Source organism: Chenopodium quinoa, unplaced genomic scaffold (genome assembly GCF_001683475.1).
Source record: "Chenopodium quinoa cultivar QQ74 unplaced genomic scaffold, ASM168347v1, whole genome shotgun sequence".
NCBI lineage: Eukaryota > Viridiplantae > Streptophyta > Magnoliopsida > Caryophyllales > Amaranthaceae > Chenopodium > Chenopodium quinoa.
Window position 1 is genome coordinate 451701 of NW_018744577.1, and position 27936 is coordinate 479636.

The 27936-nt window shown below is 37.8% G+C and overlaps 1 long non-coding RNA gene across 4 annotated transcripts; it reads right to left on the reverse strand.

The window, feature by feature from the left end:
• Nucleotides 1–738: 738 nt before the first annotated feature.
• On the reverse strand, nucleotides 739–27936 carry LOC110699137. 4 transcript variants are annotated; one of them, XR_002506860.1, is made up of 7 exons: nucleotides 26277–27935; nucleotides 25330–25392; nucleotides 24726–24803; nucleotides 2978–5084; nucleotides 2034–2417; nucleotides 1418–1606; nucleotides 739–1077 (listed from the first exon to the last, which is right to left on the reverse strand). It is a non-coding gene; the product is annotated as an uncharacterized LOC110699137 (long non-coding RNA). The 4 variants fall into 4 exon arrangements; XR_002506859.1 differs by having other exon boundaries at nucleotides 1787–2417; XR_002506858.1 differs by having other exon boundaries at nucleotides 1418–2417; nucleotides 26277–27936.

Consider the following 27936-nt stretch of genomic DNA (forward strand, 5'->3'; position numbering starts at 1 on the left):
AAACCCTTACTTTCTCTCTCTAAACTATCCTAATCCTAACATAAACCTAGAGAGAGAAGCTCTCCTAAAACTAATTAGAGAATAGAAAAATGGTAATTGAAAATAAATCCTAATTACCCCAAAATTGGGTATTTATACAAAGCTAATAAAATAAAAGAGAAATAGAAAAATAAAGAAAGAAAGTAACACTAGTACAAAAACCTTCATTTGCGTCTCTCATTTAGGCTGTATTTGCGTCACTTCTATGAGCGACGCAACTGCTCGCGACGCAAATGACTCAAAAGTCATTTGCGTCGCTCATTGGAGCGGCGCAAATAAGAGTTATTTGCGTCACTCGTTTATTAAATGAGCGATGCAAATGACTTTTTTTGTAACTTATATTTGTTATTTGCGTCACTTCTTTAATAAACGAGTGATGCAAATGACTCTTTTTAATAACATATATTCTTATATTTGCGTCACTTCTTTAATAAAAGAGTGACGCAAATGACTCTTTAATAACATATTCTTATATTTGCGTCACTTCTTTAATAAACGAGTGACACAAATGACTAGTTTGAGGAAGAGAAAATGAGCTATTTGCGTCGCTTCTTTTTAAAAGAGTGATTCAAATGACAAATTTTCTAATCCACGCATTAAAGTAACATTATAATTTGCCAACTGTATCGCTTCATTATAATACAATATTGTAAGACAAAAAAATAAAATCATAATAAAAATAATAAGATCAAATACAAATTTCGACAGAATTTCCTTTGTATTTTAGCCTACCCATTAATTTGGGAATGACGGCGCCTTGTATTAGCAACCTGTCAAATAAGTTTACAACAAAACAATATTGACATCTTCATCATTAATAAATATAACACAAGCACCAGACCAACCCAAATGTTGGTAAACCAAATGCGTTCATTTCAAGCCTAAGAACTATAACAAAATAATTCAATAAATAATATGGAATTTGAAGCCAGCATAATTCAATTTAGGGACAAAATCTTCATTTTCCCTAACACGAACAAGTCCATAATGGAAGTCCACTTCCTTTTTCTCTTGCAAATAGTTTAAAGTCACCAATTCCTGATATCCAATACAGTGAATCAATAAACAATCAGAGTTGAGAATGAAGCATCAAAGCAACAAAATAATATTCTACAATTATTTAAACAATCAGAGTTGGAATTTTCCATGTTAATTGCCAAGTATTATGTATTCATACTCATGTTCAAATGTCGAGAATACAAAACCAATACTAAAGGTAAAGTAAAGAGTGTACAAACAACAATTTTTTTTAGACGTGAATACGTGATAGTAAGGGAATAAATGACTACAATCTTATATCAGATCAGTTTGGTGTCAGACAGAAGACCTGCTAAACAAGCACGGCTATATCTAAAAGTGATGACAAGTAGCAACTAACCTGAATTGCACCATGAGACACAATATCTTCACAGAGGAGGTTAGAGTGACGAACAAGATTACCCAGTGCACCTGCAGCATTTAATTTTGTGATATCCTCCTTAGGTAGCAACAGCAGATTTGTCAGTTGAGAGATTGAGCTCCTAAGTTCTTCGTATAATGAATCATTATGGAAGGCTGCATTTCCTATCTGCGAGATGAGATGTGAGAAAGAGAAACAAGAATATACAAGAATGATAATATTAGAAAATTCAGTGAAACTAAAGAAAATAATTGTACATCAAAATAGAATGAAGTTTATTTTCCAGCAAAATAAAAACTGTACAAGTGCAATATGCATGATCATGGATATTGAAGTGACAAATCTTACAGCAAAACAGGCAAATTTCTTAGTATTCTTGTCTGAGTCAGTGCATCGGTTTATGAGAAGATTTATGATACCATGCTTTGCTTATACATCAAGCAATAAGAAAACGTCAGCATATAATTTATTTGTGGAAACATTACAGGGAAATAGAATGAAAATATGATCATGAAACTTGATTACATTAAAAAGAAAGGTTCAATAAACATAAGCTTTGATCCCTATATTGGAGAGTTTGTTGAGAATAGTAAACCTTGCCACCAGTTGCATTTCAAGGTGAGAATCCGAATAGTGTGCTACTGGCTGCAGGGTTTGCAAGGCTAGTTCATGATTACAATGAATATGCTAAAAAGGTTTTGCTGCCCCCCTCTGTTATGAGACAGAATGATGCTGCTACAAGCTGGAAGAAACCGTGCCTTGGGTGTGTTAAAGTAAACTCGGATGCTCATATTCTTGAGGGGTGTAAGGCAGGGCTAAGAGTGGTCGTTTATTTTTAACAAAACGGCCTGGTAAAATTATTTCAATACAAACACTATATCATAGTTTATGTATTCACGGCTAAGTATATCATGGAACATTTTTAGGCTAAAAAAAATGGGAAAGAGCTTCTCTTAGTAGTAGCAGGGGGAAAATCAACCTGAATGAGTAGCAAAACATAAAAAAAAATACAGTCAGATTAAAAAACAGTAAAATGAGCAGCAAAACATAAAAAAAATATAGTCAGATTGGAGAAAAATAAATAAAATAGTAAAATCAAAATTTAATGAAACCCATAAATCCAAAAATTCATCTGCAATTCTAAAATCTGTGCAAAAAATACAAAAAAATAGTAAAATTAAACTAAGTTCATCCAAAATTGAACCCTAAATTCAATCTAGTTGAAAACACTAGAAAACAATAAGAACACAAAACAGATTTGAACTTAGTTGAAATCGACTACAAAAATTCACCAAAACAGAACAAAAAAATCCTTAGAATCGAGTATAAATCCATAATTTCTTTGATTGGATTGCATTTGGCCCTAAATTCGAATATGAACCCCAAAAAGCTATATTTAGAAACCTGCTTGTAATTCTAAATTTCGTGCAAAAATAGCATTATAATAGAAGATTAAACTTAGTTATTTTACAATTGAACTCAAAATATCTATGTAGATTGAAGTGTTGAACAAAAATAAAAGAGATGAAGAGGTCTTACCTTTCATAAAATCGATTTTGTAACTTCAGCAACAATAGATCCAAAATTCCATATTATTGAGTACGAACCCTAACATTAAGAGAATCGTAACAAATTGCTACTAAATTGAATGAAAATCAAACCTCTTTGCTTAGATCTGTGTGTAACATCTATTGCAATCGTAGAACCAAAAAATGAACCCTAAATTCGAAACTGAAACTTCAATTTTCTCACAATTATGTTTGGTTTTGGGTAGAATTTTGGTCAAAAATAGGGGATTTTTGGCTCGGATTTGCTCGTATATAAGGGATTTTGCCTCACATTTGCTGGGATTTTCGATTATGGTTGAATTTGTAGGTTATGGGATTTTCGATTTTGCCTCACATTTGCTGGGATTTTCAATTAATGTTTATTCGCTGATGTTTTGGGGGTTCAACAACAGCAAAAGCAACAATGGGGAATTCTGGGGTTTTACTGATCAATTTTTTGGGGTTTTGATGTTGAATTTCAGGGAATTTTGGGGTTGAATTTTCTGGGGTTTGGAGTTTTGATGTTCGAACGGCAGAAGGCAGCTAGAGTACATATAAACCATAATGGTCATTTGCTTCACTCGCTAAAGAAACAAATGACGCAATTGACTTACAAAGTTATATATAATATTGTTATTTGCATCACTCCTATTTATAGAAGCGACGCAAATACAAGTAAGTTGAAATATATCTGACTTTTGCTTCGCTTTATAACAAATGTCTGACGCAAATTAGTTATAATGAAGTCAAAATATCTCATTTGCGTCGTTTGTTTATATGAGTGACGCAAATAAGGCGACGCAAATAAGCATTTTTCTACTAGTGTAAAAGAAAAAGGGAAAAAAAGTAATTAAAAATAAAAGGAAAAGAAAATAACAAAAACCCACCCATCCCACCAAACAACCAGACCCTCTTTTCCTCTTCTAATTCGAAGATGGCTGCTAAAAAATGGTGGAATAATCCCCTACTTCACACCCATCAAAATCCATCATCAAGCTTCATCAAAGAATCACCACCGTTCATCCTCAACGGCTATAATCGATCATCAAATCAAGGCCATTCGATCTTTATTAAAAACCATGCGCGAAGCTCGTGAATTGGTTCGGTCGAACCTTGGGTTGGTGTGGCCGAACTACGGGGTTGGTTCGGTCGAACCATGGGTGAGTTCGACCACACCTGTTCAAATTACAAAACCTCAAAAGTTCCCGACTATTTTGGTACTTTTTTTTCATTTCGACCGAACCCTCAACGGTTTGTTCGAACTTGATTAATTTGCGATTGCTCTAATTATGGCCGTTGCTTGTGCAAATTGGTGATTTGTTGTGGCGTAATTGTTGCTGCTGTAATTGATGTTGGGTGCTTGTGATTGGGAATGGTGGTGCGGCTGCTAGGTGCTACTGTTCGAATTGGAACAGGGGAATTGGTTGATTGATGTGGGTTCTGGTGGACGGTGGTGCAGGGGTTGTTGTTGTGGGTTGCGCGGTGGCTGGATATTGAGGGTGAGAAGGTGAGCTGGCGCGGGCTGCTCTGGTTTTGTGGCTGGTGTTGCTGTGCGCGAAGGGTGGACGGAGGAGGTTAATTGGTGTGAGTTTTGGTGGTTTATGAATTGGTTGTAGGTGGCGCTGCTGCTGGTTTGTGGTTTGTGGGTGCCGGTGGTGATGTGTGTTTGTGGCTGATTGTGGTGGAAGGAGGTAAGGTGATGTGAGAGATGATTAAGGGCAGTAGGGGATGCTCCTGTTGTTTGGCTTACGACAGAGATTGATGTGGGCTGGTTTAGGTAGCTGAAGATTGAGTTACTGTTGTTGGTGAAGGCATGTGTGAAAGGTCGAGGGAGCAGGGGAGTTTTGAATTCTGATTGGTGGTGTTGGTGTTGGTTGATGCATGAGTGAAGGAGAGGGAGCAGCAATGGTTAATTAGTGAATGGCGAAGCAGGGGCTGTTGGATGTTGCAGGTTGCAGGAGCTGGGGAGAAGTGTGGTGTAGGATAGGATATGGTGGGGTGGAGGATAGGAAGGGCAAGGTGCAGCAAGATGAGTAGCAATTATGTGGAGCGAGGGGCATTGCACATTTGACTCGAACCTCGGACCTTCGTACACGATCCTACAAAACCAAATATACGCAAGTGAGAATCGGGAAAAATATAAAATAAAATAAAATGAAAATAAAGAGAAACAAAACACAAACCAAAAATAAATAAATACGAAAATAAACTAAAACTAACAAAATTAAATACAACTATACAAGCAAATAAAGTAAAATAAAATAACAAAATAAACATAAAGGTTATTAAAACTATGAAAGTAACACATAGAAAGAACGAAATAAAATAAATCGAAAGCAAATAAAATACGAAAATAAACTAGAAACCAATTAAATAAAGAAATAAATTAAAACATACTAAAACTAAGAAATAAACTAGAAACTTTATTAAAAAGAAAACAAGATAATAAAAGGGAAAATAAGGGAAAATAAACATGGAAATAACTCTAAAACTACTCCCTAAGAGTGACATAAATGTCACTCATCAATCTTAATATTTTCGAATTATGTGTTGCACTAATATTAAACTAATTTAGCAAAATAATAGTTTGGAGCAAATTGATATTTTGTTTGTATGCCTTTGAGATTGCAAGAATCACATTTCACTATAAGAATCAAGTTGAGGCCAATACGTGCGAATTTGACTCCATGACTCACTTCTTACCATCATCCCCGATCCTCCTTTCGTGGTTCCAAACCATATGGATCTAGTAATCTCATGGATTATGGATGGGGTGTAACCTTCACGGGTCAATTGTTGTTGCCTTTCGTTGTCCCTTTATTCGTGGTTGCCTTAAATGATCCGTGAACGGCTTACAAGTTCCTTAAAAACTTGTTGGCGACTCCCTACTTTCCTTGTCCCTAATCGTTGTCCTTAATTGTTGTCCCTAACCATATATGTCAATTCCCAATTCCTAAGAGTGCAAAGCATATTCACACATGTTTAACGTAGGCGCACTTCGAACGACGCCTAAAACTACGGTTCAACTTTTAGTCCTTAAACAATGAGGCAAAGTACGAAGCTCAGCTAGCTGACATTCGTATGTGCATGTAAGGAGGCAGGGGCAACCAAAATTGACGTCTGCTCTGATTCACAATTGATCGTTAGCCAATACCATGGTGACTACGAGGCCACCCATCCGGCTATGATCAAAGACCTTTAAGTGGTCAAAACTGAAGATGGGACACTTAAAGAATTCCATTTGAGTCAAGTGCCTAGGTCTGAAAATAATCTGGCAAATGCGCTGTCAAAGCTAGCATCCTCCGCCTCTTGTGATACGCCTCGGTCAATATTTTGGGAAGTTATGGAAAAACAAATTATTGTTGAAGAAGACTTTATTAGAGTACTTGACTGAAGCTCTACTTGGATGGATGGCGTCCGGGCATTCTTGCAAGACGACACGCTACGTGATTCACTACAGGTGGCGGCTATCATGAAAAAGCGTGTTGTAAACTTTGAGATGAGAAACAAAGTCCTTTTCAAAGCAGGTTTTTTAAAGCCTCTACTGAAGTGTGTTACCCCAAAAAGGGGGCAGGATGTTCTCGAAGAATTGCATGCGGGATACTGAGCCTCTCACATAGGCGACAGATCCCTGGCCTAGTGGCAGGGTTATTTTTGGCCCACTCTTTAGTCAGACGCCATGGAGATGGTAAAAAAATGCGACAAGTGCCAAAATTTTGGCAAGCTAATCCATCGTCCGACCATTGACCTGACGGCAATCCATAGCTTAGTCTCGTTTGCTAAATTGGACATGGGCATTCTGGTGGTTGTGGATTATTTCACCAAGTGGTTGGAGGAAGAGGCGGTTAAAAATATAAAAACAAAGGATGTCATCTCTTTCATTTGGAGAAACATAATCACCCGGTTTGAGGTTCCTATGTCTAATTGTTTTTAACAATGTCCCTCAGTTTAAGACGCCTCTGCTCAAAAATTGGTAGGGAGATCAGGAGATCTCACCTTTTTTTTGCATTAGTGTGCCGACCCCAAACAAATGGCCAAGTTGAAGCCTTCAACAAACTTTGTCTCAGAGAGCATCAAAAAGAAAATTGAAAGGGCTGGTGGCTTATGGGTAGAAGAATTAATTCATGTCCTATGGGCCATCCGGATAACTTAAAAAGGGGCAACTAGTGAAACCCCATTTCTCATGGTATACTTAGGTCGTCTTGGTCATCGAGCATTATGAGCCAACCCTACGAGTCATGCTATACGATGGAGAGGCAAACTGAAAACCCATGCGCCTACCTTTGGACTCACTCCCAAAGCACAGGGGCAATGTTTCCTTGCATCATGAGATTTACCGCCTGAGAATGACCCGTGCCTACAACAAAAGAGTACACAAATGGCCTTTGAAAGAGGGGGACTTTGTGTCATGGAAAATGGAGGGAAGCGGTAGGGCCAATGAGCAAGGCAAACTAACGCCGAATTGGGAAGGTCCCTACCGGATTTGAGGAAGTAAAAGGCGGAATCCACCACCTAGAAACTCTAGACGGTAGGCGGCAGCCTAGAACTTGGAATGTAGACAACCTTAAAAATTACTACTTCTAAGACTTGTAAATTTTTTGTAAATATTAAGCTATCAATGAGAAATTTACTTTTTATCTTCAAAGTGTGTTTATTTGCTGTAGACACAAACGACCCTTAATGAGGATACTGCCTGTGCATATTGCATGTGTCCAACTTTAAAAATGAAACTAAGTTAAGAATATTTGCAGCTAAACAATAAAGAGGCTAATGGCTAGATGACATTTATATTTATAAATTTGTCTGCTCCCATATGAGTATGGCATCTGGCGACGCACATATAGGCGAATTCGTCGCAAAGAGCATATCCCATTTGGGTGTCACATTGCTCTATAAACATATACAGATGAAAAATATTGAACGACATAATTTTTCAACTCATAGCTATTTAACGTAAGTAATCTAAAGAGAACACAGTTGGACTTGGAATGAGGCTGTGTCTAGGAACACATCCGGAATCCACATAAAGCTCTTACTTAGATTATGGCTTGAAATTATTAACATGTATAGAGTCTTCCCATTGGGATAGACGGATGTATATATAATTGGATTGCAAATACCTCGCCTAGGGATAAGCAGTTCACCCGCTTGTATTACATTGAGGTTGAAAAAAATGGTGTCCTTCGAACAAGTGTATTATTTTGATAGCGGGTTCAGAATTAATAGAAAGCTAATATATTCAGTAAGGTCAAGTAATCGGAATGCTTGGGTGGAAACCACTTCCGATCAACAATATTAATGTATAATTAATATTACAGCTTAATCTTTACTGAACCCTTCAATATACGAACCGACTCGACGAATTAATTCGGAAGAAATTAATTCGTCGCCCGAGTGTTAAATATTTAGACGTCGAAAATTCGAGCTTGAAGCGTCGAAATCGAGCGTCGGAGAATCTCAAATGTCGAGCCAAAATTTAGGATTTGGCGAGACGCAAAAATGCTTCAAGTAACAAGTAAAATCCTAGCCACGCAAAAGGCTAGGAAAGCGCGCCCAATAAGTGCGTGCCACGTGGCAGCACACATGGAAAAACGCCATGTGGCAACACACGTGGAAGCCACATTGGCAACCACCTAGTGCCAGCCGCCAAGTGGCAGTGTGCGACGTGGCAGCGCGACACGTTGGCAGTGTGCCACGTGGCAGCGCGCCATGGTGGCGGCACATGTGGCAAGAGGCCGTGGACCTGGGTGACGGGTCATGGACACAGGCCAAAATAAAATGGCCCAACCGAACCCAACTTGGGACTCAAGGTTGGGTGACACATGGTTAGTTCACATTGCATGTGAAATTGCTTGGGGACCAAGTGGGAAAGTGGTCCTCACCTAACCATGTGACACTTGTTACTTGTTCCTTGGTTTATTTAACTAAGGGTTGAATTCATCAATCTTTCCATGTGTGATCTTTTTGTGAAAAAGTCCCACATTGAAAGATGAGTGGAATTCATAAGCTATCATTCCTTATAAATAGCCAAAGCATGGCTTGAGAATTCTTTGCTTGAGTGGGAGTTATAAAGAGCATTGCATATTGGCAAAAAGTCTTAGACTCCATTAACACTTGGGTTTTGGTCGGACCTTGCTAACTCCAAGGTAACAGACCTAAAAATTCGGTGTTCGTCCTTTGTGAGTGGATACCGTTGGAGGCTCGGTATTTTCGGAGCTAAAGCTTTCAAGTAAGAGCCCATTAGGTCAAGCGAAGCACGCGTCAAAGGTAAATTCCGATTTTATCCTTTTATGTTTATTTGTTATGCTTTATGGTTTTATTAATTGCGAGTGCTTCTTTGGGTCAGGGTCGTTTCCGCAGTAAGTTGGACTTACCAAACCCCAACAGCGGTATCAGAGCCACGCTCGTTTATTTTTAAAATCATAATATTTTTCAAGGTGATTTTTATGGCTTAATTTTTCTGGTTTAAAATGCTAATTAGATTAGTAGCTCGTATTTTATCTTTTTTAACCTCGTATTTAAGCTACCTTCAGCCCCGAATCCAGATTTCGACCCAAAAATAGTGAATTTTTGGTAGAAAACGAGTTTTGGAAATGGTTTTTTCCCTTTTAGAATTCGGTTTTTAGCCAAAAAACGACCAGATTTTCTATTTTCGAGGGTTTTTTGTTTTTACGAAAAATTTTAAGTCTTTCTAACCTTGAAAATTAATTGCATATTTATGGTGGCTATGTAATTGGTTCAATACATATTTTATATGCAATTTTAAACCTCTTTAGGCATGATTACTTGGTAGTAATTTGTGCTTGAATGCTTGGTTTTATTCTTTCACATATTTGCAAACTAATTGCATTAAGTGTGAAATTGTTGTTCTTTGAGGCTTCCAAGTATTAAAGATTCAATCTTTAATTATGTTAAGTGATTGAAACTTTATATTACTAAATTCCATGAATTATTTTTAAACTTTGTTGTTTTAATTATTTTTTAGTTGATTGGAATCATAAAGTTTGAAACTTTGTGATAGAAAAATTGTTTATCTTCATATTGGAAGATATAATTTTTCAAGGATTCACAAGTATTAAAGTTGGAATCTTTATTGAACTTATATTCATTTTTCCAACTCCCTCTTATTTTGTCAAAAACTCAAGATTAATTTAAACTAATTAAATTAATAGTGAGTAATTGCCCTCTTATTATTTTTGTTGCACCAAGTTAAACCAATTTAATTAAAGAATGGTTCTTGGGAATTATTTTGGTTAGATGGACTTTGAAAATTTTATTTTAAGTAAGACTTGTTTAAATTTTCATTTTTTGCTAAATGAATTAATTCAAAAATTAATTTAGAATTGATTAGAGATGTCACACAAAATCGGGAATTAATCCCGAGGCACAAGCACGCAAACCAAGGCACAATAGCCGTATGCATCTCTCGGCCAGCTGAGCTGCTCGCACAGCCCGCATATGGCTGTCGAGGGACGAGGCTGCTACGCTTGGTGCGTGTGGTGCTAGGTGTGTGCGAAGAGCTTTGTGCTGACTTGGTGCATAAGGGGCATGCGAGATGATGCTAGGCGTAGCAGTAGTGCTAGGCAACTGCAGCTAGACACGCATCGAGTGCGCGCTGCCAAGCACCGCACAACAACATCACATCACACAAGGCCGAGGTTGCTAGGCAAGCGCTCAGCACTTGCGTGCGTGTGAGTGCTCAAGGGTGCTAGCCTTAGGTAGTCTATGCACTTTTCTCTCGGTTTTAATTTTGCTTTTTGGCCGTTTTGTTTATTTTAATTTATTTTAAATATTTTATTATTTTAATTAAATTTTTGGAGGCTAGGCCTCGGGTTATTTGGTAGCGGCATTGGCAAAATTTATTTTGACAAATTTTGGGAATAACCGGATTAATTAATTGGATTAATTAAGTTAGATGCGAAATTTAGTGGGAGCTTCAAATGTTAATTGCGCTTATTTACATAATTGGTTAAAACAACTCTGACTAGTTTTAATTAGGCGTGTTAATTGGATTAACCACCTAGGTTAGTTACTAGTTCACGTGTGTTTATGCATTGTTACTTGTTTATCGTTGTAAAAATGCATGGGCCTTTCACAAATAGTGAATGGATGAATGGAATGTATATTCTCTCACAAGTTTTATGAAATGGCAACTAGTGGGGCCCGATTAGGATAGAATATACGGACTGCGATCCGTGATGTATTTTTGTATATCTAAATACGGTCTGCGTACCGTTGAGTATTTTTGTACCTTAATTTTTAGATTAGTCCTAATCGTAGATACTAGTAGTTGCATTTAATTATGGTCAAGTCTTGAAGATGGAGGTTCTTGGAAGACGTATGTAGCCATGAAAGTTTCAATGAAGACCTTTTGAAAATTTGAAGATCTCAAGGGGTCATGCCAGTTGCCAAATGCATCTATATTTATGTTTTTCGATATATATATACAAATTATATGTTAGATGCATGTTTAGGATTTCGAATGTTGTGATGATTAATTAAGTTCACTTAAATCAACCAACATAGATACCCTAGGTCCCTGAATATTGAGTAAAAACTTGCCATTCCAAAACAACACTTACCAGCCAAACGAGGGTAGTGGTGGGCTAAGCCAAAGCGAGGCATCACTACCTCTCTTAGGAGCGTATGGCATACCGGGTATGCAAGTTGGTTTTGGTTGTACTCAACGATATAAGTGATGAAGTCCTATCATGTCGTGGCAAAGTGAATAAATTGTTGAGAGAGCATTAGATGCGACGATTTATTCAACCAAGAGTGGCTTGGAGCCATTAGCAAAGCGTTGCTTACCTTAGGAGATTGAGTGTTAAGACAAGCCAAAGCATGCTTAATCACTCTTTGTTTCTTCGGATCTTGGAATCGACTTATTCTCGCCAAATGGGGACAATTTTAATGCGTGGATAAGACGTTTAATAAGATTGAAGATTTACATGAATACCTTTTAATTTTCAAACTTATTATGTTATTTACTTGATAAATGGTTGTACTTTGCACTTATATTTGTAGAATTCCAAATCACACTGTATTGCTTTCCATGATTGGTAAAGGAAATCTTTGAGAATGGTTCTCAAAGAAAAGTAAAGCATTTCTAAAATACAATTTTTATAAATCTTATATAAAGTCCAAAAGGACGGTTGGATATCATGTATTCAAAATACTAGGTAGTTTTGATAAAACATGAAGTATTGAGTTGCAAACTCAAATTTTCAATATTGACAACCAACATACCTTTTCGCTTAATACATAGATGATTAGGACTCATTGATGTATTAATTCAAGCGTTAATTGATGGAAAAACGGAACTTTATTTTACGGCGCATTAGATGCTTAATTATGCCTAACAAAGTATAAAAGTCATAGACTCTTAAAGAAATGGTTCTTAAAATATTATGAGATAAAGTATGATAAGAAATATAGGAAATAAGGAACAAAGAAAAGGAATGAGAATCCATGTTATTGAAGTTAAATTAGCAATTCGTTATCTTCACATGTATCGGATACTGCTTGAGTGTTCCACTTTGAAAGAGACCTCAAAATATTGAAGATAAGCTAAGTTATCGACTTACAAGCTTAGAATGAAGCAAGTGGTGCTACATCACATGTAAGGTCGTATGCTTTGTTTAAAACCTTTAAGCTAAGGCTGGAACAAATAAATGGTTATTGTGTTCCATAATCAGCAATTGATCCGCTTACACACGAAAGACTCACATTCAAAGCAATGAGCAATAGTATTTGAATGGCATGGTTATCCAAGTGTTGAGTCAAGAATGCTTGATTATAAACCAACATTTTCCCAACATGATAAACTCATTAAGTTCAAGTCATGGGCTTGATTTGCATTCCAAACATCTTTAGCAATGTCATATCGATAAGAAGATACTCAAGGCTCTATTAGATAGGTTCTTTGGAATCGTTCTAAGACAAGCAAGTCTTACTTGTTAAAACCGACAAAGTAAAGAGCTATTGTTCTTGGTATAGACAATTGACTCCGAAAGCTTAAGAGGATTCATTTACTTCAACGTCTCACAAAGAATTTGAAAGAATATGGCTATATTCATCAAATGTGAACAAACTTGACCTTGAATAGTTCAAGAGTGCAGTGAAGTATGGAATCGACTTGGCAAGATATCAAAACGTCTAGATTAGATCGAGCGATGTTTGCTTGAGCCAAGCGTGACCATCACAAAGTTATGAAATTGAAATTTTCATAAATAACTCCTTAAAGAACATAGTGTGTCTTCACGGAGACCTTGATGCCATTTAAAAATGACTCGAACAATGATGGATCACATCCTTTCCTATAAAGTTCTTAAGATTTTCACGAAGGACTAATGTTACACTAAACAAAATTTCGAATTTAATAAAGGACATCATATTCAGTTATGGATAGAATTAACTTCTAAATGTCTTTTCAAGTATATGTCTAAAACTCTTAGCCACAGTGGGAGTTCATTGGCTCAGTGGGAGCTAAGTGACTCAGTGGGAGCTAAGTGACTCAGTTGGAGCTCACCAGCTTAGCAAGAGCTAGATGGTTAAGTGGGAGCTTAATGGCTCATTAAAGGCTAAGATAGCTCAAGTGGGAGCTAACTGTTTGTTTCATCACAACGAACTTTTACCCAAAGATAATATACATGTCTCTTTGTAAGCATTCAAATGAGACCATGGGCATTACCTCCACAACCTAATTGAGAACATAGTGTTTGTTGCTCTAAGTGGTGTCTTTCTTGAAAGTAACACGTTTTCAAAACGACAAGTTGGAGGAAAATGAACTCGATGACCATTGAGCTTAGCAACAAACTAGAACTGAGAATGTCAGAAGACCTTAAAAGGACTTCATGAGAATGCATGATCAAGAATACTCAAAAGGACATTACAAGTGCCTTAAAAGAGAATTCATTACTCACAAAACATCAGAAATGTTGGAGTAAGATCAACATAATAACAGGGCTTTGGAAGCGCCTTGAAACTCAGTGGTTGATGCAATTGCCCCGTGTAGGTATAGAATTCACCAAAGGCTTGGATTGAATCCTATAAATTTCTATTAAGTTAGAAATAAACCTAAGACTTACAAGCATACTATTTACTATTAGATAGTAAAGGAATAATGTCTTGTAAGATAGATACGACAAATCCAAATTCCGAATAATGGTTAGAAGCCATAAAAATCCGAGATAGACTTCATGTTTGATAATCATGTTTGAAACTTGATTAATTTGCATAAAGGGTGAAAGACCCATCGATTGCAAATAAGTTTTCAAGGAGAAAACTAACAAATGTGGAAATGTATATGCATACATAGATAGATTGGATGAAAAGGATATAATTAAATTCACGGAGTTGATTTTAAAAAAAACCTATTCACCAATCGGAATGCTAAAGTCTTTTTCCTGATTGTTTTAGAAAAATTGCTCATATGAAATATGGCAAAATATACCAAATTCGGCTTCCTAAAATAGGATTTTGGAAGTGACTATGAAAATAGTCTGAGGGTTTTGAAAATCTATTTAATGCTAGATTTGAAAGCAAGCTCAAGGAATCCGTTATAGGATTTAAGGAAGCATTGCATATAGGAATTGGAACGTGTTTTCTCATAAAGTTAATAAGAGCAAAAGTAAAATTCTGATGAATAATGAGTCCATTCGATTCTTTGAATATTCAAAATACGGTATCAAGACCAGTCTTTGTAAGGAAACACCTATTAAGTGAACGTTGAATATTATAATCTAAAAGTGTCCCTAATCGAGGTCATTTAAACGATGGACAATTAGTGACCAATTGAGATTAGTGTGTACTCTGATTTATAGCACTGTTTCTTGTGCTACGAGGAAATGATTGTCATAAAATCATTTCCACAAGTATAGGTTTAGAACCATACTGGATCGACCTATGAGAATACTTTAAGAGATTAAAAATAATCATAAGTATACTTCTCATTATGGCTATCGAAACCTATTTCCTTGACCATGAGTATTGTGAGTTCTCTTGTTTGAGTACTAGTCCGCTTTGATGTTGTCAAACGTCTGCTGTAATAGGAGATTATAACGGCAACACTCGGGCGGCTAGGTCCTCTCAGTAAGAGGAGCTACATTACAAGACTGGGAATGTCCCCCTACTAAAATAGAGAAGATGTCTTTGTTGTATACAAGGCCTCTCATAGAGCGAGACTGTAAAAATGCATGGCCGTGTTCGGATGGATTTTAGAAATCATCTGTTTTTTGACAGTCGGACTCGAAATCGAGAAACACTTCTGGACGTAATAAGGATGACGAAATAATCTTACCTTATAGTTCATGAAGAGACATAGGAAAGGGGCTATACACTAAATGCTCACTTGTCCGGAAAAACAAGTGGGAGATTGAAAGGAATGGTTGATATGTCCATTTTATATAGTGTTTTACCCCCGTCCCTTTGTCATTATAAGTAGTGTTTTTGGCTCTTTCGAGCCACTTTTATTACTAATTTGTGTTTTCTAGTGTTTTCGTAGTTTTAGTTGTATTTTACAGGAAATTGCACTCTTGGGGCATTTTCCCGGGCCTTATGGATCAACTACGAAAGCTAGAAGGACAAGACCACTTTTGAAGCCCAGGATTGGTGAGAGCCGATGATTAAGGGCTCGGTATGAGACACCGAGGCTATTTGAAGTGAAGCAAGGGCCCGATCGGGCAAGAGGTCGCCCGATCGGGCGTGGCGCAGCGTTGGTGTTGTGCGTGCTTATAGCACGCCCGATCGTGTAGCACGATCGGGCAATGCTGCGGAGAAGGAACGCGATGAAAAAGGCGGGCCCAATCGGGCGGCCCTTCGCCCGATCGGGCGCGTGTTTTTATGGAGCCTGATTAGTTTAGTTTAATTTTTGTTTTAGAAAACGTTTAAGTAGGATTTTTGTACGGAATTTTGAGGATCTTCTTTCTTAAACTTTCTCTCTCTACTTAGGATTTTTCTCTCTTAACTTTTCTCTCAACTCTTTTTCCTAATTAATTTCCATTAATACAGATTAGTTTGGTAACTATTTCTCTTCTCCTAATCTTAGTTGTTTATTTTACTCCTTCTATCATGATTTGTTTTATTGCTTTGATTAGTTTTACTTCTATTATGTGTGAGTAGTTTTCATTCTGGTTTATGGGGATCCATAAATAATATGAAGGGGTAATTTATCGTTGTTAATTATCAATGCTAGATTAATTTCCTATTAATTGATTTAATGCTTTGTGACTAGATTAGGCCTGATCTTTTATGCATGAGTTTAACAATATTGATTCGAGATTCGACGGATGAGAATTGATGTTTAGGTCTAGTTTCAATAGGCAGGTTAATTTATAAATGGTTAGGTCGAGATTCGAAAGATGAGATTTAATACCGGTAAATTAATTGTGTGATTATAATACGTAGCGAAAGCCCTTTATAATCTGATTAATATATGCATTGATGAATGATTATTATATTCTACCCTGGAATATTACTTATTGGTGAACCTATGCCCTAGATTCTTTTTTATATTATTTTCTCCTTATTCTTGATCTTCATAGTTTAGTTTATTATTCATATATAAATATTGGTTACCTCATAATCTAGATTATAATAGTTAATTAAGAGTAGAAAGACTTGTTTCCCTGTGGAGTTCGACCCTACTTCCCTATCTACTTTAGTTAGAGGACTTAGGTAATTACTTTTGATTTGGGGATACGACTTTACCCTGTCAATGGTGTGCTTCGAACAAGTGTATTATTCTGATAGCGGGTTCAAAATTATTAGAAGGCTGATATTTTCAGTAAGGTCAAGTGATCAGAATGCCTGGGTGGAGGCCGCTTCCGATCAATAATATTAATGTATAATTAATATTAAAGCTTAATCTTGACTGAACCCTTCGGGTCACACCCTAGCAAATATACGAACCGACTCGACGAATTAATTCGGAAGAAATTAATTCGTCGCCCGAGTGTTAAATATTTAGACGTTGGAAATTCGAGCTTGGAGCGTCGAAACCGAGCGTCTAGAATCTCAAATGTCGAGCTAAAATTTAAGATTTGGCGAGACAGGAAAAATGCTTCAAGTAACAAGTAAAATCCTAGCCACGCGAAAGGTTATGAAAGCGCGCCCAATAGGTGCGTGCCACGTGGAAGCACACATGGCAAAACGCCATGTGGCAGCACACATGGCAGCCGCCAAGTGGCAGCGTGCCACGTGGCAACGCGCCATATTGGCGGCACGTGTGGCCAGAGGCTGTGGACCCGGGTAACGGGTCATGGACACGGGCCAAATTAAAATGAACCAACCGAACCCAACTTGGGGCTCAAGGTTGGGTGACACATGGTTAGTTCACATTGCATGTGAAATGCCTTGGGGACCTAGTGGGAAAGTGGTCCTCACCTAACCATGTGACACTAGTTACTTGTTCCTTGGTTTATTTAACTAAGGGTTGAATTCATCAATCTTTCCATGTGGGATCTTTTTGTGAAAAAGTCCCACATTGAAATATGAGTGGAATTCACAAGCTATCCTTCCTTAAAAATAGCCAAAGCATGGCTTGAGAATTCTTTCCTTGAGTGGGAGTTAGAAAGAGCATTGCATTTTGGCAAAAACTCTTAAACTACATTAACACTTGGGTTTTGGTCTAATCTTGCTAACTCCAATGTAGCGGACGTAAAAAGTCGGTGTTCGTCCTTTGTGGGTGGATACCGTTGGTGGCTCGGTATTTTCGGAGCTAAAGCTTTCAAGTAAGAGCCCAATAGGTCGGGCGAAGCACGCGTCAAAGGTAAATTCCGATTTTATCCTTTTATGTTTATTTGTTATGCTTTATGGTTTTATTAATTGCTAGTGTTTCTTTGGGTCGGGGTCCCAAAAACGACCAGAAATTCTATTTTCGAGGGTTTTTTGTTTTTACGAAATTTTTTTAAGTCTTTCTAACCTTGAAAATTAATTGCATATTTATGGTGGCTATGTAATTGGTTCAATACATATTTTATATGCAATTTTAAACCTCTTTAGGCATGATTACTTGGTAGTAATTTGTGCTTGAATGCTTGGTTTTATTCTTTCACATAATTGCAAACTAATTGCATTAAGTGTGAAATTGTTGTTCTTTGAGGCTTCCAAGTATTAAAGATTCAATCTTTAATTATGTTAAGTGATTGAAACTTTGTATTACTAAATTCCATGAATTATTTTTAAACTTTGTTGTTTAATTAATTTTTAGTTGATTGGAATCATAAAGTTTGAAACTTTGTGATAGATTAATTGTTTATCTTCATATTGGAAGATATAATTTTTCAAGGATTCATAAGTATTAAAGTTGGAATCTTTATTGAACTTATATTCATTTTTCCAACTCCCTCTTATTTTGTCAAAAACACAAGATTAATTTAAACTAATTAAATTAATAGTGAGTAATTGCCCTCTTATTATTTTTGTTGCACCAAGTTAAACCAATTTAATTAAAGAATGGTTCTTGGGAATTATTTTGGTTAGATGCACTTTGAAAATTTTATTTTAAGTAAGACTTGTTTAAATTTTCATTTTTGCTAAATGAATTAATTTTCATTTTTGCTAAATGAATTAATTTTCATTTTTGCTAAATGAATTAATTCTATAATTAACAAAATCGGTAATTAATCCCGAGGCACAAGCACGCAAACCAAGGCACAATAGCCATGTGCATCCATCGGCCAGCTGAGCTGCTCGCACGGCCCGCATATGGCTGTCGAGGGACGAGGCTGCTGCGCTTGGTGCGTGTGGTGCTAGGTGTGTGCGAAGAGTTGTGTGCTGACTTGGTGCATAAGGGGCATGCGAGATGATGCTAGGCGTAGTAGTAGTGTTAGGCAGCTGCAGCTAGACACGCATCGAGTGCGCGCTGCCAAGCACCGCCCAACAGCATCACAGCACGTAAGGCCGCCCAACAACATCACAGCACGTAAGGCCGAGGCTGCTAGGCAAGCGCTCATCACTTGCGTGCGTGTGAGTGCTCAAGGGTGCTAGCCTTGGGTAGTCGATGCACTTTTCTCTCGGTTTTAATTTTGCTTTTTGGAAATTTTGTTTATTTTATTATTTTAATTAAATTTTTGGAGGCTAGGCCTCGGGTTTTTTGGTAGCGGCATTGGCAAAATTTATTTTGACAAATTTTGGGAATTACCGGCTTAATTAATTGGATTAATTAAGTTGGATGCGGAATTTAGTGGGAGCTTCAAATGTGAATTGCGCTTATTTACATAATTGGTTAAAACAACTCTGACTAGTTTTAATTAGGCGTGTTAATTGGATTATCCACCTAGGTTAGTTACTAGTTCACGTGTGTTTATGCATTGTTACTTGTTTATCGTTGTAAAAATGCATGGGCCTTTCACAAATAGTGAATGGATGAATGGAATGTATATTCTCTCACAGGTTTTATGAAATGGCAACTAGTGGGGCCCGATTAGGATAGAATATACGGACTGCGATCCGTGATGTATTTTTGTATATCTAAATACGGTATGCGTACCGTTGAATATTTTTGTACCTTAATTTTTAGATTAGTCCTAATCATAGATACTAGTAGTTGCATTTAATTATGGTCAAGTCTTGAAGATGGAGGTTCTTGGAAGACGTATGTAGCCATGAAAGTTGCAATGAAGACCTTTTGAAAATTTGAAGATCTCAAGGGGTCATGCCAGTTGCCAAATGCATCTATATTTATGTATTTCGATATATATATACAAATTATATGTTAGATGCTTGTTTAGGATTTCGAATGTTGTGATGATTAATTAAGTTCACTTAAATCAATCAACATAGAAACCCTAGGTCCCTAAATTTTTAGTAAAAACTTGTCATTCCAAAACAACACTTACCAGCCGAACGAGGGTAGTGGCGGGCTAAGCCAAAGCGAGGCATCACTACCTCTCCTAGGAGCGTAAGGCATACCGGGTATGCAAGTTGGTTTTGGTTGTACTCAACGATATGAGTGATGAAGTCCTATCATGTCGTGGCAAAGTGAATAAATTGTTGAGAGAGCATTAGATGCGACAATTTATTCAACCAAGAGTGGCTTGGAGCCATTAGCAAAGCGTTGCTTACTGAAAGGAATAGTGCCCTTCGAACAAGTGTATTATTCTGATAGCGGGTTCAGAATTATTAGAAAGCTAATATATTCAATAAGGTCAAGTGATCGGAATGCCTGGGTGGAGGCCGCTTCCGATCAGTAATATTAATATAATTAATATTACAGCTTAATCTTGACTAAACCCTTCGGGTCACACCTAAGCAAATATATGCGAACCAACTCGACGAATTAATTCGAAAGAAATTAATTCGTCGCCCGAGTGTTAAATAATTAGACGTCGGTAATTCGAGCTTAGAGCGTCGAAACCGATCGTCGAAAGTCGAGTCTAAATAATAAAAGACGAGACGCGCAAAATAATAATAAATCAACAATATTCCCGAACATACCCCTAGCATCGGAGTGCCCCGAGCATCCGAATGCTAGGGGCAAGACGAGCCGGCGCACCGTGCTGGCAGCCACGGCCAGCCGCGGCTAGGCACAGCAGCAGCCGCGCCGCGCCACGGCAGCAGTCGCACCACGCCACAGTAGCAGCAGCAGGTGCGAGCTGGGCTCGGGCCAGGTGCGGGCTGGGTGCAGGCCAGGTGCGGGCTGGGTGCAGGCCAGGTGCGGGCTGGGCTCGGGCCGGGCTCGGGCTTGGCTCGTGGCTTGGCTCGGGCCATAGGGTCGTGAATAAGGGGGAAGGTTGGAATATGGGAGTAAGTGGGATTGCCATGTGGCACATGGTGAGGGAGAGATAGGGAGCAAGTTTGGTCCCCATCTCCAAGTGGTCCTCACCTACTCTCTCATGTATGCTTGACACTTGTTGATTTATTAATAGTTTGCTTAATAATTTTATTTTAGCTTTAAAATAAAATGAGAAAATCTCATTGTCCCACATTGATGGGAGAGATTTTCATACTCCATCATTCCTTATAAATACCCAACTTTGGGCATTGGAAATGATGCTTGAGTGGGAGTTAAAAAGAGCATTCCATAATATTGGAAAAACTCTTAAACTCATATAACACTCGGGTTTTGGTCGGACCTCACTAACCCCCAGGTAGTAGACCTTAAAGTTGTGTTCGCTTTTTTGTGGGTGGATACCGTTGGAGGTGCGGCGCTTGACGTGCTCGTAGCTTTCGAGTAAGATCCCCGGTTTTTGGGCGAAGCTCGCTTCGAGGGTAAGATTCGTTATCTTTTCTTAGTGATTATTTATTTATGCTTTATGATTTTAATTATTGCGAGTGGTTCCTTGGGTTGAGGTTTGTTTCCACGGTGAGTCAGACTCACCAAACCCCAACACTTACCTTAGGAGATTGAGTGTTAAGACAAGCCAAAGCATGCTTAATCACTCTTTGTTTCTTCGGATCTTGGAATCGACTTATTCTCGCCAAATGGGGACAATTTTAATGCGTGCATAAGACGTTTAATAAGATTGAAGATTTACATGAATACCTTTTAATTTTCAAACTTATTATGTTATTTACTTGATAAATGGTTATACTTTGCTCTTATATTTGTAGAATTCCAAATCAAACTGTATTGCTTTCCATGATTGGTAAAGGAAATCTTTGAGAATGGTTCTCAAAGAAAAGTAAAGCATTTCTAAAATACAATTCTCATAAATGCCTTTTATAAAGTCCGAAAGGACGGTTGGACAACATGTATTCAAAATACTAGGTAGTTTTGATAAAACATGAAGTATTGAGTTGCAAACTCAAATTGTCAGTATTGACAACCAACATACCTTTTCGCTTAATATATAGATGATTAGGACTCATTGATGTATTAATTCAAGCGTTAATTGAAGGAAAAAACGGAACTTTATTTTACGGCGCATTAGATGCTTAATTATGCCTGACAAAGTATAAAATTTAAAGACTCTTAAAGAAATGGTTCTTAAAAGATTATGAGATAAAGTATGATAAGAAATATAGGAAATAAGGAACAAAGAAAAGGAATGAGAATCCATGTTATTGAAGTTAACTTAGCAATTCGTTATCTTTACATGTATCGGATACTACTTGAGTGTTCCACTTTGAAAGAAACCTCAAACTATTGAAGATAAGCTAAGTTATCGACTTGCAAGCTTAGAATGAAGCAAGTGGTGCTACATCAGTTGTAAGGTCGTATGCTTTGTTTAAAGACCTTTAAGCTAAGGCTGGAAAAAATAAATGGTTATTGTGTTCCATAATCAGCAATTGATCCGCTTACATACGAAAGACTCACATTCAAAGCAATGAGCAATAGTTGCAAATTTATTTGAATGGCATGGTTATCCAAGTGTTGAGTCAAGAATGCTTGATTATAAACAAAAATTTTCCCTACATGATAAACTCATTAAAGTCAAGTCATGGGCTTGATTTGCGTTCCAAACATCTTTAGCAATGTCATATCGACAAGAACATACTCAAGGCTCTATTAGATAGGCTCTTTGGAATCGTTCTATGACAAGCAAGTCTTACTTGTTGAAACCGACAAAGTAAAGAGCTATTGTTCTTGGTATAGACAATTGACTCCGAAAGCTAAAGAGGATTCATTTACTTCAACGTCTCACAAAGAATTTGAAAGAATATGAGTATATTCATCAAATGTGAACAAACTTGACCTTGAATAGTTCAAGAGTTCAGTGAAGTACGAAATCGACTTGGCAAAATATCAAAACGTCTAGATTAGATCGAGCGATGTTGGCTTGAGCCAAGCGTGACCATCACAAAGTTATAAAATTGAATTTTTTCATAAATAACTCCACAAAGAACAGTGTGTCTTCACGGAGACCACGATGCCATTTAAAAATGACTCGAACAATGATGGATCACATCCTTTCCTATAAAGTTCTTAAGATTTGACTCAAGTAATAAGTAAAATCCTAGCCACGCAAAAGGCTAGGAAAGCGCGCCTATTAGGTGCGTGCCACGTGGCAGTATACATGGAAAAATGCCATGTGGCAGCACACGTGTCAGCCACGTTGGCAACCGTCAAGTGGCAGCCACTTAGTGGCAGTCGCCACGTTGGCAGCGTGCCACGTGGCAACGCGATGGTGGCGACACGTGTTGCAAGAGGCCCTGGACCCGGGTGAAGGGTCATGGACATGGGCCAAATTAAAATGGCCCAACCGAACCCAACTTGGGGCTCAAGGTTGGGTGACACATGGTTAGTTCACATTGCATGTGAAATGCCTTGGGGACCAAGTGGGAAAGTGGTCCTCACCTAACCATGTGACACTTGTTACTTGTTCCTTGGTTTATTTAACTAATTGTTTAAATGAGTGGAATTCACAAGCTATCCTTCCTTATAAATAGCCAAAGCATGGCTTGAGAATTCTTTGCTTGAGTGGGAGTTAGACAGAGCATTGAATTTTGGCAAAAACTCTTAAACTCCATTAACACTTGGGTTTTGGTCGGACCTTGCTAACTCCAATGTAGCAGACCTAAAAAGTCGGTGTTCGTCCTTTGTGGGTGGATACCGTTGGAGGCTCGGTATTTTTGGAGCTAAAGCTTTCTAAGTAAGAGCCCATTAGGTCAGGCGAAGCACGCGTCAAAGGTAAATTTTGATTTTATTCTTTTATTTTTATTTGTTATGCTTTATGGTTTTATTAATTGCGAGTGGTTCTTTGGGTCGGGGTATGGTAAGTTGGACTTACCTAACCCCAATAGAGGTGGCTTCGTCGCATAGAGTTTCATCTCAGTTAAGATGACTCATTGCTTCTAATATACATAGACGACCAACCCGTTGGATTGAAAAATCTACGTGGAATAAGTATGCCCTAAACAACCCGTTTGAAACCGGGCAAGCGGCATCAATAAGACCTTCTGGATAGATCAACGCTATAAGGCCGCCTGTTTATGAGACAAAGCAAAGCAGGCATGCGAAAGCAGATTGAATGTTCTGGTCCGCCTGCTCCTTGTGGGGAAAATGGCCAGAATGAAGGGGCAAAGGCTCGAATTAAAAATTTAATAGCCATCCGGCTACCTAGAAGAGGTCAATGACCGCCTGTTTCCATCATCGGCAGCTCAGTGGCCGGAGGCAGGCTTGGTTTGGGGAAATCACCGTAGTGATTGATTGACTTAGAAGTTAGTCATACTCTTTTAAGTATCAAAAATTTCCAATTCAATTTACCTACTCTTAAACCCAAGCATACATCCGGCCAAGGGCAAAAACACCTGATAAACCTCCTGTATCATATAGATGCAAACATTCAAAAAAAGAAAAAAAACACAATTGTTAAAAACCGACCTAATGACCGGATGATTCATCATTAAAAAGCTAACCCCTTGGTCAACCAACATAAAAATTGTTAATCGGTTAACCAGTGACAAGTTATATAAACCCAACCCCATAGTCGTTAAAACACTAGTAGAAAAAAGCATTTGGCCACCGGTTCAAAACCCCCCTATGCCACCGGTTCTGAACCGGTGGTCATTTGGGGGGTGGCAATAGTTTGATACAAAGCCACCGGTTCAAAACCGGTGGCAAAAACTAGTATTGCCACCGGTTAACCTTGTCAATCTTGGGAGTTCTATCAGGTTCCAAAATTGCACCTAATTCCATAAACCTACACAAAGATGTAAAACGTTATTTCACTAACAAATGCAAAGCAACAAGTACCTATTGTGTATCCTGCTACAAGCAATTCTACCAGATAGCCGTATCTATAACCAGAACAAACCTATTAATCTGACAAACATAAATAGAAGGAAGGAAAACTAACTTGTCATTAAGTCAGTCTCTACGTGCCTTCTATCAGCAAGCTTTGGAGCTAGATGGTGCACATGATTCAGATCTTCTCCTGTAATAGAGAACATGATATGATTTACTAACATTACCAATAAAAACATACCTCACCACAACAACATTCCCTTAGTGCCTCACATAAGGCGTCCAATGCACAAATGAAGTGAGTTTTTAGAAATATAAATTGAATATGATGGAAAAGTGATGTAGTATTGTAGTATGATTAAATATCATTTAAGCCCTACCACATTATGTAAGTTGATACTCGATTATTATTTATTAATCAAAATAAAAGCCACTTTTCATGTTTAATCAATAAACAAGATGGTAGTAAACTGAAAGCAGGACCAAAAATTAACAAGGCCACAATCTCTCACACGCTCACAATCCAAGAACAAAGGTTCAGCTAGTCTGATTCATTGTTAATCTCTCCAACTTAGCACATTTGAGATATATCTTCTAATATTAATGTCACATAACTCTAGTGAACTTTTTTTTGGCAAAAATCAGTAGAGCTTAATTAAATAATAAAGGTCCAAGAATAAGATTACCAAAATAAATAGAAAGAAGATAAAACATACCTCTTTTTCGAGTTGTTCTCCTTGGGGGCATCTGAATCACCATAAGTTCCATCATTGTCCGCACTGAGATAAACAAGGAGCAAGCATAAGAAACACTGATTTCTGTATTGAGATTAGAGAGCCTGATCCCAAGAATACTTAAGAAAAACATTGAGAAAACTATGAGTTTATTGCAATCAGTTGTGTCATGCTTGCATAAAACACCAAAAACAAAAAAAAAAGAACTAATTATATAAAGGTTTCAGCATTAAAAGTAGTACAAGGAAGGAATTAGAACAGTTCTACCGATTGAAGCACATACATGACCTGAGAAACTGATGGGTATTCAAAATTACCCTTATAAATATTTAATTTATACTACTATTTCGAAATTTACAGGACAAAATGTGTTCTAACTTCTAAGTGACAATCAAGTAGCAAAATCATCATCATTATTACAACCAAAACAACCACAATCAAACAATACCTTAATTTTGCATTGATTAATATTGTTCTTATTATAAACAGTAGCCATCAAACTAACATCAATCTGGGCAGCCAAATTTTGCGCAGTAATCACCTCCAACATTTACACAATAAAATCACGCAGATCCTTACTTTCATGCAACCAAATTTCCATCAAGCAAATTAAACAAGCATTTGCAGACAACAAAAAACCTAACAATTAAAAAATAAATCAAATTTAAAATAAAAAAAAAAGGAAAGTACATACATACCAATAATCAAGATCTGAAGCAGAGGACTCGAGAAGTAAAATAAACCCAAAAATACCCAGAAAAAAATCAATTTATTAGCTAAAATTACCCCCAAAAACCCCGAGAAAAATGCTATAAAAAAAACCCCCAAAAAAATTTGAGATCTGAATTTATAATTATCAACCAAACAAAGGCAATTTAACATGAATAATTGAACCAAAACGCAAATCTAAAGAACCCAGAAACACTAACCTCAGATTTCCGATTATTGACGAACAAAGGCAATTTAACATGAATAATTGAGAGAGAACGGATCTAGGCTTCAATGGAGAGAGAAGGGAGTTCGAGGGAGAAGAAGGGAATGGCGAGGAGAAGAAAGAGCCTTAGGGTTTGGTTGAGGAGACAGGGAGACGTATGAGGAGAGAGAAAGAAAATGAAAAAAGAAAGGGAAAGAGAATGAATAAGGTGAAAAGCCGCATAGGGAAATAAAAGGCCGGTTTTTTAATGCCACCGGTTGGGTTTGAACCGGTGGCCTTTCTATTAAACTAAGTCCCGCCCATTTTTTTTTCAAAAACCGGTGGGCATTACTCGGTGCTAATTTGTTATTTTCTACAAGTGAAAGAACAATGATACTCGGCACGCAGGCCAAAAATGTATTTGAAAGGCCATTTGGCCGTAGAAACTTAAACTAATCAGCTTTGGGGGAGGACTCCACTTCATTCTCCGCCATTTCTCCTTCATTGGCTGGATGATTCTCGTTGAGCTAGTTGTCCTTATTCCCTTCATCGTCATCCAAGACCTCCATTCTTTCGCCCTCAGCCTCTTGCTCCGCCTACTGCCGCTCCTCATCCAGGGAATCAGTGGCTTCCTCAAAGTGATACTCCCAGATGAAGTAATCGTCCTTGGGAAATAGAGCCTTCCACGCCATCTTCATTCGGGTGATGCATGCAGTCGGTTTCATTCTCTTCGATGAGTAGCCGCTTCTATTCTTCAGCACGGGCAGCAAACTTGGACCTGAGCTGCTCCTCCTTGTTGACAAGCCATTTTTTAAAATTCTCGTTCTAGCGGCGGAGACTGATTGTGTCCTTGCTAACGTCTTGCAGCTTGCCAAGATCAATCCTGGCTGTCTTCAGCTCCTCCTTAAGCTCAATCTTGGCCATCTTCAGCTGCTCCTTGATCTTAGTTACCCTCTTCTAGGCCACCTCCAAATCATTTTTTACTTGCAAATTTGCAGTCGCATGCGAGTACTGGATATCTTGAGTTTGTGCCTCAGTTTTATTTACATCAAACATCGCCTGGTTAAGATTGGAAGCAACCCTTTGGTTGGTATCCCTTACCTCTTTCTATTTATCGTTGAATGGCTTTTCAAGCCCATTCATTCTCAGCATGGCCTACATTCGGCCAAAATATAAGACTTTTAATATGCAGTCGGTTAAGCAAAGACTTGATAAAATATTCTAACTTTAAAGAAGGTTAACTCAGCCAGGAGTAGCAGTATGGCGTCGAAGTTTAGGGTTCCGACTCCCTTAACGGATTCTCGCTGCTCAGTAGAGACGACCCTAAGCATATTCTTGGCCAGTTGCTATGCATTCAGCGTTTAAAGGGCATATGCACATGCATTATTTGGTGAGAGGTTAGCATAGATCTGGCCAATAGACAGGCTGGCTTCAGAATTGTTAGACAGCTGGTTATAAGTCTTAACCCTATAAGGGTAAGGAAAAGGGTTAAAGGCATTGGTACCTGGGATCACAACCAAGTCTTGGACACACTTGTCCTTCCGCTTTATAGAAAGACCACTTGGAGACTCAACAGCGCTAATAGAAGGCCTATGCTTGGAGGACTAAGATTCCTGCGCCTACATTAAGATAGCCATAGTAGCTGTCGACTTTCCGCCAGTTAAGGGTCAGAATTG